The sequence below is a fragment of the Papio anubis genome, chromosome 13 (assembly GCF_008728515.1).
Source record: "Papio anubis isolate 15944 chromosome 13, Panubis1.0, whole genome shotgun sequence".
NCBI lineage: Eukaryota > Metazoa > Chordata > Mammalia > Primates > Cercopithecidae > Papio > Papio anubis.
In genome coordinates this window covers 96,725,221-96,737,609 of record NC_044988.1, presented here as the reverse complement: position 1 = coordinate 96,737,609, position 12,389 = coordinate 96,725,221, and the positions used below count along the sequence as shown (strand labels likewise).

The window sequence follows — 12,389 nt, the reverse complement described above, 5'->3', positions numbered from 1 at the left end:
TAAATTCACATCGTGGAAGCATCCAGGAGGCCTTTGGGGTGTAGGAAAAATAACCAGTGAACCAGTGAGTTCAGCTGTTCCTAAAACGGGTACCAAGTACCTCTCCTTTCTGGGCTGAAAGTTCCACAATATTTGGGAGTTGGTGCCCCCTAGAGGAACCCCCTTCTTTTTGTTACCCCTGTAATAGGCACAATTCATCTAGAATCCATCCATGTTTTGGTATTTTTTTTGTTTTTTGTTTTTTTCCCACGCATATACATATGTATTTTTCTTAATAAGATGAAATTATATTGAATATATTAAATATATTTTGTGGCTTGCTTTGACAATAACTTTTTTACATGTCAATAAATATAATCCTATGTTATTGGCTCTATACCCTTTTATTTATATAGACATAACTAATAATACTGGACAATTAGGCTGCTTCCAATTTTTTTGTTATTGTAAATAACATTTATCATCTTCTAATTCCACGTTTGCATACTTACTTGTTCAATTATTTCTTTAGGATAATTCTTAGAAGTTAAATTGCTTTGTCAAAGGGTATGTACATTGTCGGGGGTCTGCAACACAATGCCAATCTGACATCTAGAAGGACTGACACAAAATTATAGTTCCACCAGCAATGGCTGAGGGTGCCATCTTCCCTATACTGTCAACATTGCCTCTTTACAATTTAATGGCAAAATGTAATCTCAACGTTGTTTTTATTTGTGTTTCTTTGTATACTTATTTATTTATTTTTTTTGAGACGGAGTCTCACTCTGTTGCCCAGGCTGGAGTGCAGTGGTGCCATTTTGGCTCACTGCAACCTCCGCCTCCTGGGTTCAAGTGATTTGCCTGTCTCAGCCTCCTGAGTAGCAGGGATCACAGGCGAATGCCATCTTGCCCGGCTAATTTTTCTATTTTTAGTAGAGATGGAGTTTCACCATGTTGGCCAGGCTGGTCTCTAACTCCTGGCCTCAAGTGATCCTTGACTTCTCAAAGTGCTGGGATTACAGGCGTGAGCTACCACGCCTGGCCTGTATGCCACTTAGATTGTAGCTTTTCTTCATATTTTTATTGGTCATTTATAATTATTTTGTGGGTTACCTGTTTATGTCCTTTGCCAGTTTTCTGATTACTGTATTCTTTTGTGAAATCTTTGAAACAGATTGCAAATAATTTCTTCTGATCAAATTTTTGCTTTTAAACTTGTTCTATGCTATTTTTGGCCACATAGATGTTTTAAAATGTTTGCATAAGCAAATTTTTCATTTTTTCCCCTTTATGGCTTTTGCCTAATTAGTATCAAAAAGTCCTCCATCCCAGCATTAATGAAACTGTTTACCTCTATATTCTTTTAGATGTTTCATTTTTATAGTTCATTCCTTATCATTTATTTTGATGTACGCTCTGAGGTAAGGACCAATTTTCCCCAAATCATTTGTCAATTAACTCAGTTCTACTTATTGAACACTCTATCATTCTCAATCCTTATAAGGCATTAAATTACTGTTTACAATAAATGTCTGAAACTTGCATGGTATAGGCTGAGATTGTGTTAGATGTCAGTTTTCCTGCATGACTGATGTCACTCTATTGCAGCTTTGTTGACATCTCCATTGTGCCACATATGTAAGACAGACTACTGAAACATGCTCTCTGACTTTGACATGCCTCTAGCAATTTACTAGATGTCTGTGGTCAGTTTCTTTATCATGCTGAAGATGTTTCCTTCAATTAGAAGTTTACAAAGAGGCTTTTCTCAGGAACGAAAATTAAATTTACCAAAAGCTTTTTTCGGGGGCAACTATTGAGAGAACAGGTTAAATGGGGGGAATCATAGTATATAATGTAACGAATGAATCACGAATATAGTAATAGCTCTTCTGGCATTGAAAAGTTCTTAATTTCTGGAATGCACCCTACTAGGTCATGGTATATTATTCTTTTAATAGACTGCTTGACATTAACAAATGATTTATGTATCATATTTGTTTGTGAGATAGATCTATAGGCTTCCTTTCTATTTGTGTTTCTGTCATGCTTTCAGGGTTATGTTACCTTACAAAATGAAATGGGAAGCTTTCTGTCCTTGTCATTGCTCTGGAAATACTGACATGCATTGAGAGAGTGCTAAATGCCAAGTATTAGGCTAAGTATTTTATATGCATTATCTCCAGAACCACCCATCAACCTTATGAGATAGATTCTATTTTATCCCCCTACTTTCAGATGAGGAAATTGAGACTGAGAGAGTTTAAACATGTTGCCCAACGTTACAGAAATAATAAGCAGTGGAGCTGGAACCGAAACCAGTTCCAATTCCAGAGGTTTCTTCTTTTTTCTTTTTTTTATCTTAACCATTACGTCTTCTTCTGTGTCCTTTTTTATGTCCTGCCTTTTAAGCCTATTAAGGAGTAAAAACGTAGGTGAAAATTTTAGTATTATTTTGCTTTTATCAGATTTTCTGGAATTTAAAAAAACTAGCTATTGCTACATACATATACATTTTTATTTGGAAATAATTTTAAATTTATATAAAAGCTGAAAGAATAAAAGCAGTGTAAAAAAGCATGTTTGCCTTTTACTTACCAGATTTGTCTACAGTTAATGTTTTACCCCACTGGCTCATTTGTTCACACCACCCCACACATACAAACATACACACATATACAATATTTTTTCTGAACCATTTAAGATTCAGATGTAAAATAATAGCCTTCATCCCTAAATACTTCAATGTGTATTTCACAAGAGTAGGGCTTTGTTCTTACATAATCACAGTAGAGCTTTATCAACTTTTCTAAGTTTAACATTGATACCATCTGTATTCCAATGTTGTCAATTGAGTCAACAATGTCATTTTAAGCATTTTCTCTCTTCAGGACAGGATCATTTCATTGTTTCTTTAGACTCCCTTCATCTGCAACATTTCCACAGACTCTTTGTCTTTATGACATTGACATTTTTTTTTGGCTGTCACTAGTTTTTTTTCTTTCCAATTTGTATTTTAGGTTGGAGGGGGTGCATGTGCAGGCTTGGTACATGGGCAAATTGTGTGTTGCAGTGGTTTGGTCAACAGATAATTTTGTCACCCAGGTAATCAGCATAACACCCAATACGTAATTTTTCAGTCCTTACCTTCCACCCCCGTAGGCCCCAGTGTCTATAGTTCCCTTCTTTGTGTCTGACATCGACATTTTTGAAGAATGCAGCATCTCCCCTCCTCATTCTGGGTTTGTCTGATGTTTCCCCAGTTAGATTCATGTAAGTGAGGTTTGTCCTCAGCTTATGATATTTCAAAATACCCATCTGTTCCTCAGTGTTGATGTTAATTTTGATCACCTATTCAAGATATCACCTCTTAGTTTTGACCTTTTGGTGAAAGCATATCATTGGACTTTGTTCCTTGTAGGATTTTTGCATGATTCAGTATCAACGGTTATTTACTTTATAACCATGAACTACTGGCAGTCTTCAGGCCTTTCCACTATGCCACTGCAGGGCATGCAGCGATGGCATGACCCACCAGCCCGCCTCAGGCATCAGCTGACCAGACACAGGGGGAGTCCAGCCAAGGAAGCTGGCCTCAGCCAGACTCCACAGTGGTTGGTATCATGGTCCCACGGCCTCGGATCCTAGAAAGCTAGAGCAGAGCCTAGAGAGTAAACTCTTTTTTTAAAAATTTTTTTTTATTTTTTGGATTTTAAAAAAACTTTTATTTCCTTGATACATTAAAAACTTGTTAGCCTTATTAGAAAATAAAGATTAAACAAAAATCACCTGTATTTTCAAATTAACATTTTCATGTATTGTTTCACAATTTTCATTTGCATATATAAAGATCATACTATGCATCCTATTTGGTATCACATTTTCCCACTATGATTATTAATAAATACGTATTTATATCATAACAACTCCATGTATTTACCACATAATTGCACATTATTGTGCTTGATCAGTTGCCTATCAGTTATTTTTCTTTGTTCTACTAAAAGCAACACTGTCATGAACGTCTTTCTCTCTCGCCTAGAGAGTAAACTCTTAAGCTGTCATCAGGACATTCAAACCTCTGGGGCCTCCAAGAGATGCGTGGATGGCACAGAGAAGTTTCTTTTAGGTAGCAGCAACAGATCTTAGTTCTGTGCTTCTCAAATTTGTTAAAATGTGCACTCTTGGGCCCACTGTAAACTTCTTCCTTAAGATCTCTATGAATGGGGCACCAGTATCTGTTTTACAAGTGGTTCTGATGAAAACTGAACTTTGAGAAACAATGCTCTACGCCAGTTCTAAAAGAATCCAGCACAGAAAGGGGGGTATGAACTTGGATGGGGCAAAACAAATATAACTTTATTTTCCCTAACTTCAAACTAAAATTTAGTGTTTCATTCAGTTATGAATACATGCAAAAAAACTATAGAATGGACAGTCCTGGTAACCATGCTGACAAAAAAAAAAATCAAAGACATTTTCAAAATTCATTATAGTGATTGCAGATATCTCAAAATACTGTTTACACTCTTCACTCTTCAAAATTACAGTATTTATGAGGCCTGCTGCTAGATTTATTATTTAATGTATTTTAATTAATATATTTATTTTTTACTGAGACGGAGTCTCGCTTTGTTGTCTAGGCTGGAGTGCAGTCGTGTGATCTCGGCTCACTGAAACCTCTGCTTCTGAGGTTCAAGCAATTCTACTACCTCAGCCTCCCGAGTAGACAGGATTACAGATGTGTGTCACCACACCAGCTAATTTTTTTTTTTTTTTTTTTTGAGACAGAGTCTCGCTCTGTGACCCAGGCTGATCTCGGCTCACTGCAAGCTCTGCCTCCTGGGTTCACGTCATTCTCCTGCCTCAGCCTCCCAAGTAGCTGGGACTACAGGTGCCCACCACCATGCCCGGCTAATTTTTTGTATTTTTAGTAGAGATGGGGTTTCACCGTGTTAGCCAGGATGATCTCGATCTCCTAACCTTGTGATCAACCCACCTTGGCCTCCCAAAGTGCTGGGATTACAGGTGTGAGTCACTGCGCCCGGCCACACCTGACTAATTTTTGTATTTTTAGTAGAGACGGGGTTTTGGTCTCGAATTCCTGACCTCAAGTCATCCGTACACCTCAGCCTCCCAAAGTGCTGGGATTACAGGCATGAGCCACCACATCCAGCCTACTTAATGTATTTTAAAATCATATTTATTACTGTATCATAAATTAGGTTTCAAAAATCCTGTCGATAATTATTTCAATAAACTGTTTTCCTTCGTAATTCTATGTATTTAATTTCATGTCTTCTGAAAAGGGGTCTACAGGTTTTACCAGATTTCCAAAGGGATTCAAAGGCATGGAAAATGACCTACAAACTCTAGACTTCCAAAGCACTTGCATCTGTCTGCCTCCCAGAGATCAGAACACTGCCGAGTGCAGAATGGAACACCACAGGGAGGCGCAAGGCGCCGCTCAGCATCTCAGAGGGAGAGATGGGACTCCAGAGGCAGTGGCATGCTGAGTACCAACTGTCAATGTGAGGAGTTTTCTTTAATGATGAAAATTCACTGGGCTGGGCATAGTGGCTCATGCCTATAATCCCAGCATTTTGAGAGGCCGAGTTCGGAGGATCACTTGAGGCCAGGAGCTCAAGACTAGCCTGGGTAACACAGTTAGATCCTGTCTTTACAAAAAAATAAAAAATAAAAAAATAAAAAGTAGCCAGGTATGGTGGTGTGTGCCTGTAGTCCCAGCTACTCAGAAGGCTGAGGTGGGAGGATCACTTGAACCCAGAAGGCTGAGGCTGCAGTGAACTATGATAGTGATACTGCACTCCAGCCTGGGCAACAGAACAAGATCCCGTTTCTAAAAAAAAAAAAAAAAAAGAAATTAAATTAAAAATTAAAATATATTAAAATAAAAGTTACCTATTTCACTTTCCTCTTCACTGAATACTTAACCAAAACACAGGGGAAATAACCCAACTCCAAAAATGTTGTGAGTCTCGCAGAGCAAGACACTTCCCATCCCTTGCTAAAACCACATTTGATATGGTGTAAAGACAAAAATACATGCAGGAACTGACAAAAGCAATGGAGACTAGGCAACAAAAAAACAACAAAAAAATCCTGCTTTTCCCGGGACCCTGAAGAAGAACTCTGAACACAAGCTCCAGGTTCTGATGATGTGTAGAACTAGCGGACAGTAAAGTGCACAAAGAAGTGTACAGCCGAAGATTTTTTTTTACATTTATACACCCTCATAACCATTACCTAGATCAATACAGAAAATATTTTCAGTATTCCAGAAGGCTCCCTTGTTCATTTCCCCAGTCATTACTGAAGCACATGCCAAAAGAGAACCACTGTCCTAACTTCTATCATGGTGGATTACCTGCTCTTGAGCGTTACGGAAATGAAATCATATGATGTGTATTCGAGTCAGGCTTTTTATCCTTTGTCATTTGGTCTGCGACATTCACCCGTGTCACTGGTGTGGCAGTGGTTCGGTCTTTCTCACAGCCATGTAGTAGTCCACCAGATGAATACCACAATTTATGCATTAATTCTTCCACTGATGGACATTTGAATTGTTTCTGGTTTTTGGCTATTAATAATAAAGCCACTGGACGGGCTCAGTGGCTCACAACTGTAATCCCAGCATTTTGGGAGGCCGAGGTGGGTGGATCTCCTGAGGTCAGGAGTTTGAGACCACTCTGGCCAACAGAGCTAAACCCTGTCTATACAAAAAATACAAAAAATTAGCCGGGTATGGTGGCGCATGCCTGTAGTCCCAGCTACTTGGGAGGCTGAAGCACGAGAATCACTGGAACCCGGGAGACAGAGGTTGCAGTGAGCCAAGATCACACCACTGTACCCCAGCCTGGGTGACAGAGCAAGACTCTGTCTCAAAAAAAAAGAAAAAAAAAAAAAAAAGAATAAAGCCACTATGACCATTACTGTGTCTGTCTTTTGGTGGATACAAGCACTCATTTCTGTTGGGTATACATCCAGGGACACAGACGATGCGTGTGTTCAGTTTCAGTAGATACTGCCAAAAAAATTTCCCAAAGAGGATATACACACGCTAATTGAAACTCCCATTAGCAAGATATATGAGAGCTCTAGTTGTTCTACATTCTCTGACCAAACTTTTAGCTTTTTAGTCCTTGCATTTCTGGAGTGGGTGAAGTAGTACCTAATTGCGGTTTTAACCTACAATAAATCCTAATTTAAGTGCCATCTATTTTACAAAAGATCTTGGAGATACAGAAGCTCTGTTTCTCCAAGCAGTTTAAGTTGACAATGAAACAGGAACACATTATTTATTTGAAATCAACTAGAAAGTTAGGAGAAAATAAGCTGATGAGTACATTTTCCAGATAACTGAAGTTTAACACTACAAACACTCATGCTTATTTTATGACCTTTAGGTAAACATTTGTGAAAGGCTACAATGGAGGGAAATGAACTCACGTTGCTCCATGCTGAATTCACGCCTGTACATGCCCACAGAGACTCAAAAGTCCTGAATCATTTCTGCAAATCAGATCGAAAGCCCACCAAAGCTTCTCATTGCCTTCATTATCTTCCCCCACCTCCTGCTTATACTTGTGGGATGTGACGGAGGAAGACTGAATCTGGTCAGGATATTTTGAGGAGAATGTAATCAAAATCCATATATGACACCCTGATTTTATTTGAATGTTCTCAAATACTTGACTTTAAGCAGGGAATCCACAAAATACAGACACTCAGAATACAAATGATATCCATAGTTTTAAAATAATTCCTTTGATTTTTCATAGAGTCTATTTCAGAGTGAGTTCAATACATGAATGAAAGAAGTTACGCTGATTTTACTTCAGTTCCTAGGTTAAACTGCTGAGATAATGTAGCAGTAGGGAAGATGGATTCTTTTAAAAAACAAACTAAAACTTTTTTAAAAATTACAAATGTAAGCATGAATATAAGCTGATTATAAAAATGTGAAACCACACAAAAATTAAAATCTTTTTCTTTCCCCCATCCTCCATGACCCAACCTGCTTCTTTTCCCTCTAACAACCGTGCTACCAGATTGGTCTGAATAATCCAGAATCTTTTTATGCATTTACAAAGATGTGTTTACTTTATACATACATACACACATATCACACATTCACATACATATATACATACAAAAATATATACACATACATAAGCCTATATACACATATGCATAATTTGTTTTCATAAATGGGACAGTAGTGTAGCTATTACACTGAAAAATTTTTCTCCGCTAAAGAAAATATCTTCAGAATATTTCTGTGTCAGTACATATAGATCTATTTTGTTCTTTTTAACAACTACATAGATTCTTCTTTTAAAAAATTCAACACTTCAGTTGAATGAATACAGACTTGTAAAATATGTAAACAGTATATGAGGACATCGAGTGGAAAGTTAAGGTCCTCCAGTTTCCATCCTGAGCTCCCATTTCCATTCTCCAGAAACGATTACTATTATATTCTTATGTGTCTTTTTAGAAATTTTCTTGCATCTTGACAAGCGTATTTACCATTTTTTGTTTTTAAGAAAAATGACAAGATATTAAACAAGTCATTCTGGAACTTGCCTTTATGTCTAACACTGTATCTTAAACACTTTTTTTTTGTGGTAGTACATATGTGTCTACTTCATTCTAATAGCTACTAACCATTTCATTGTGTAAATGGACCATAGTTTACATAATAATTCCTCTACTGAAAGAAACTGATGTTGTTTCCAGTTTTTTTCCTATTTTAAATAATGCTACAATATACATCCTAGCAATAGAAGGTCTTCCCAAGTGGTATACACATTTTTAATTATTGCTAATTGCCTTCCCAAAAGATTGTACTAATTTACATATCCTCCAACAGTGTATAAGAGAGTCCTCCCCATGCTAAGGAAGATAGATTTGTAAAAAGCTGAAAGATTGTCCCCTCTGCTGCACCATCTACTAATTGATACATACAAGTGAGCTGTAAGGGAGGTCCCCAGTGATCACCCAAGGGTCACACTCATTTTAATTAATAATCTGAATAAGCACACAGATGGCAAGACGAGCACATCTGAAGGTAAAATAAAGCTGCTCAGTGGGTTAGCTAACAGGACAGGTGACAGAATCAAGATGTCACCAAAAAATCTTGACAATTAGGAATTATGAGACACACTAATGAGATTAAATTCAATGTAGACAATGCAAGATCCTACACTTAGATACAAAATACAAATTACTCCAGGACAAGGTCAGGTGGTATAAGGAAGGATTCCCCTCCCTTTTTACCCTTAGGAAATTGAGGCACAGAGACACTGAATTGTAAACTAGAGAGTGGTAGAGCTGAGGTTTGAACCCAGGTTTGTTTGACTCCAAAACAGTCTTCATTATATCATAGTGCTGCTCCACAGCTAAACACCAGCACATGTGAAAAAGATGGGGGGTGGGCCAAGTAGCATATTGTAGGTTCATAAGTCATCAGGGTCCATAAAAAGAGGTAGAGTGTCTACAGCAAGGAAGGCGATGAGCCTGCTCCACTCTGTCACTGTGTGGAGCATGCTCAGAGCCCTGTGTTCAGTTCTGAGCACTTCAGTCCAAAAGGTTCATTAACAACCTCACATGTGTCCAAAGAACAGCAATAAGGATGACAATGATGGAAGTGATCCTGTGTCTTAGGAGGAAAACAACAGATGTCATATTGAAGAGGGCTCAGACTTCCACTCTGGGTCTATGGAGAACATAAATAGAAACTCTGAGTGGAAAATACAGATGATAGTTCCATGTGCCGCTTCAACTGGCAATAGCGGAGGGAACCACCTGGGTTTGTGAAATGGCTGCAGACATTTCTGAATCCAATGGGGCCAAGTGCAAAGAGACCTAAGGAACAGTGCCGAGTTAAGGCTGATTACCCGCTGTGAGTCCTTTATTGTGGAGTCTGTTCATTACCAATAGGCCACTGTAAGTATATGCCTAATGATGCTAAATGTAGACAATGGTTAGAGAAGAATTTTCCAAATGAATTTGCAAAACTTACTGTAGAAAATTCACCCAAAAAGGGCTGGGCTTGATGGCTCCCGCCTGTAATCCCAGCACTTTGGGAGGCCGAGGGGGACAGATCACTTGAGATCAGGAGTTCAAGACCAGCCTGGTCAACATGGTGAAACCCCGTCTCTACTAATGATACAAAAATTAGCCAACCATGGTGGCACATGCCTGTAGTCCCAGATACTCAGGAGGCTGAGGCAGGAGAATTGCTTGAACCTGGGAGGTGGAGGTTGCAGTGAGCCGAGATCCCACCACCGCACTCCAGTCTGGGCAAGAGTGAGACTATGTCTCAAAAAACAAAACAAAAAAGAAAATGCACCCAAACAAGAAGCTGGAATTAATGAGGGTCAAGGAACAGTAGGGGCAGAAGAGGAGAAGAAAATACAAAAGAGAGATGAAAGGTGTCAAATAAAACAAAGAAAAGAAGGCCATACCAGAAAAGATTACACAGCCAAAATTCCCAAAGCAGAGAAGAAACATGTAACATGAATGTGTGGCCTCTAACTTTTGAAATTGATCTTAAAAAAGCACAGAGAATTTTTGCTAAAAAATTCTGTAGTGCCTCAGTAACAGAAAAGGAAGAAATTATCATTCAGGGAGACTTTACAGATGATGTAATTGATGCTATTCAGGAAAACTGGCCAGAGGTAGATGATGACAGCATCAAAGATACTGCAGAAGAAATGGTTTCAAAAATTTGTCTGTTTTTAATGACCTGAGCTTAATCTTGATATGGCCAAAGGAGACAGGCCTTTTAAAAAATGTATATATGGCCACGCATGATGGCTCATGCCTGTAATCCCAGCATTTTGGGAAGCCAAGGTGGGTGGATCACCTGAGGTCAGGAGTTCAATACCAGCCCAGCCAATATGGTGAAACCCCATCTCTACCACAAATACAAAAAAATTGGCAGAGCGTGGTGGCTCACGCCTATAATCCCAGCACTTTGGGAGGCCGAGACGGGCAGATCACGAGGTCAGGAGATCGAGATCATCCTGGCTACAGTGAAAACCGGTCTCTATTAAAAATACAAAAAATTAGCCGGGTGTGGTGGCTGGTGCCTGTAGTCCCAGTTACTTGGGAGGCTGAGGCAGGAGAATGGCGTGAACCCGGGAGGCAGAGCTTGCAGTGAGCAGAGATCGCGCCACTGCACTCCAGCCTGGGGGACACAGCGAGACTCCATCTCAAAAAATACAAAAACAAAAACAAAAAAATTAGCTGGGTGTGGTAGTTGGCACCTGTAATCCCAGCTACTCAGGAGGCTGAGGCAGGAGAATCGCTTGAACCTGGGAGGAGGAGGTTGCAGTGAGCCGAGACTGCACCATTGCACTCCATCCTGGGTGACAAAAGTGAAACTCTGTCTCAAAAAAAAAAAAAAAAAAAAAAAGATACATGTTCTACAGTAAAACTGCAGACTACCCTCGTCCTTGGCATTTTCACTGTTCTGTACAAGCCTGCTTATTTTTTTATTGCCAAAGTCAGATAAACAGGGGAGACTGTCACACTTACGCATGGAATAGAATTTAGTCAAATAAAAAATTTTGGTCACTTGGGACTGACTTTTCTCTTTCTTTTTTTTTTTCTTTTATTTTTTGAGAAGGAGTCTCGCACTGTCATCCAGGCTGGAGTGCAGTGGCGCGATCTCAGCTCACTGCAAACTCTGCCTCCTGGGTTCACGCCATTCTCCTGCATCAGTCTCCCGAGTAGCTGGGACTGCAGGCACCTGCCACCATGCCCAGCTAACTTTTTTGCATCCTTAGTAGAGACAGGGTTTCATCGTATTAGCCAGGATGGTCTCAATCTCCTGACCCTGTGATCCGCCTGCCTCAGCCTCCCAAAGTGCTGGGATTACAGGCCTGGCCTGACTTTTCTCCTTCTCTCTTTTTACCTTTATTTTTGGAAAAGCTCTGTAGACTTTTTATGGGAAGCATTTCTGTTGACTATTTTACAGATATAAAGTTGAGTGATTCTTTTTTTAAAGAATTTGAATTTGGCTTCCTCACCAGTAATATATCTTCTTGCTTCTTTGATGTGATAGTCTTGAGATGGGTGAGACTCTAATACATTTGTGGCTGAATTTGCTTCATTGTTAGCAAGCTGACTCTGTGGGCACAATAACATACTGTCGGTAGGACTTTTTTGAGCTACTCTGGAGATTCTTTGGTAAATTATATTAAAAGCCTTAAAACCAAATGTACTGTTTGAACCAGTAAGCCACTTCTTTGATATTATTCTAAAGAAATAACCAGTCTCGCATAAAACTTATGGATGAAGGTGTTCATTACAATATTATTTATAGTATAAAAAATTACAAGTACAAAATGATAGAAATGAACAACTGGGAAATA

The 12,389-nt window shown here is 39.0% G+C and overlaps 1 protein-coding gene and 1 pseudogene across 7 annotated transcripts in view; one reads left to right on the top strand and one right to left on the bottom strand.

Moving 5' to 3' along the window:
- The window catches only part of GARNL3 (GTPase activating Rap/RanGAP domain like 3), a 173,017-nt gene that overhangs the window by 84,333 nt on the left and 76,295 nt on the right, over window positions 1-12,389 (bottom strand). The window lies entirely within an intron of this gene.
- LOC103878505 lies at window positions 9,735-10,611 on the top strand (annotated as a pseudogene).